This window comes from Coturnix japonica, chromosome 25, assembly GCF_054131305.1.
Source record: "Coturnix japonica strain WE chromosome 25, WE-NBRP24, whole genome shotgun sequence".
Taxonomy (NCBI): Eukaryota; Metazoa; Chordata; class Aves; order Galliformes; family Phasianidae; genus Coturnix; species Coturnix japonica.
Window position 1 is genome coordinate 2,909,294 of NC_140687.1, and position 1,951 is coordinate 2,911,244.

Below are 1,951 nucleotides of genomic sequence, written 5' to 3' on the forward strand. Positions count from 1 at the left end.
GGGCAAGATGGCGGCAGGGAGTGGGGTGTGAGGGGCAGGGCGGGGCCTAACGGGGGCGGGGGGCGGGGCTAAGGGGAGGGGAGAGCGGGGATTGGTGGGAGAGGGAGCCAATAGGAGGTAGAGAGGAGTTGGGCACAGGGTGATGTTAACACCCCTTTGTGACGTCATAATGCCCCTTTGTGACGTCATAATGCTTCTTTGTTACATCATAATGCCCCTTTGTGACATCATAATGCCCCCTTTGTGACGTCATAATGTCCCTTTGTGACGTCATAATGCCCCTTTGTGACGTCATAATGTCCTTTTCTGATGTCATAATGCCGCTTTGTGATGTCATAATGCTCCTTTGTGACATCATAAAGCTCCTTTGTGACGTCGTAATGCCCCTTTGTGACATCATATAGCTCCTTTGTGATGTCATAAAGCTCCTTTGTGACGTCATAATGCCCCTCTGTGACATCATAATGTCCTTTTGTGACGTCATGAAGCTCCTTTGTGATGTCATAATGCTTCTTCGTGACGTCATAATGTCCCTTTGTGACGTCATAATGCCCTCTGTGACGTCATAATGCGCCTTTTGACGTCATGATGCCCTTTGTGACATCATGAAGCTCCATTGTGACATCATAATGCCCCTTTATGACGTCATAATGTCAGTTTCGGATGTCATAATGCCCCTTTGTGATGTCATAATGCCCCTTTGTGATGTCATAATACCCCTTTGTGACGTCGCAGTGCTCCTTTGTGACGTCATAAAGCTCCTTTGTGACGTCGTAAAGCCCCTTTGTGACGTCATAAAGCTCTTTTGTGATGTCATAAAGCTCCTTTGTGACATCATAATGCCCCTTTGTGACATCATAATGCCTTTTGTGACATCATAAAGCTCCTTTGTGACGTCATAATGCCCCTTTGTGACATCATAATGTCCTTTTCTGATATCATAATGCCCCTTTGTGATGTCATAATATTCCTTTGTGACGTCATAATGCTCTTTGTGACGTCATAAAGCTCCTTTGTGATGTCATAATGCCCCTTTGTGACATCATAATGTTCTTTTCTGATATCATAATGTTCTTTTGTGATGTTATAATGCCCCTTTGTGATGTCATAATGCTTCTTTGTTACATCATAATGCCCCTTTGTGACGTCATAATGTCCTTTTCTGATATCATAATGCCCCTTAGTGACGTCATAATGCACCTTTTTAAAGTCATAATGCCCCTTTGTGATGTCATAATGCTTATTTGTGACGTCATGATGCCCCTTTGTGACATCATATCACCCCTTTGTGATGTCATACTGCCCCATATGAAGTCCAGACAGAGTCAAAACTTATGGACCTGCACGAGGATCACTTTCAAGACAGTGGCTCTGTTGCTTCAAGCCTATTTGCTTCGTCCTGCCGCCACTCTACTACCAAATATCAACAACCTCTTTCATGATTGAACTTGCAAACATTTCACACTAACCCTTGTGTTTCTATGCCTTCCTAGGTGATTTGAGCCCTTGTCAACCCCAATGATCCAAACCAAGTAGTGATGTGCAGTGTGTTTCCATCAATGGAGAGTTCTTATTAAGCACAAATCGCTGCAATTCGGATGACAGCCTTCCACATGGTAACAGTGATGGACACAAGGGGCTCATCCACGTTCATGCTCTCATATCTCCTGGCTCTGCTGAAGCTCCTGACCTGAGCCTGCCAGACACCACAGTCACCTGCCTGGATTGTGACCCAGCGCCTTTGCAGTGCTGCCCATCCCAAGCACAGCCCGAGTGCCCCAACAGCAGCAGCACCATGCAGGAGCAGGTCAGCATCAGTGAGGTGAAGCTGAGCATCTTAGATGGGGACTTAGAGTCAGGCTGCCAGTCCCAGGCACCAGGCAGCAGCACCAGCTCTGAGCCACTCACATCTTGACAAGAGGAGTCCCATCTTCACCCTTGACCTCTCAAG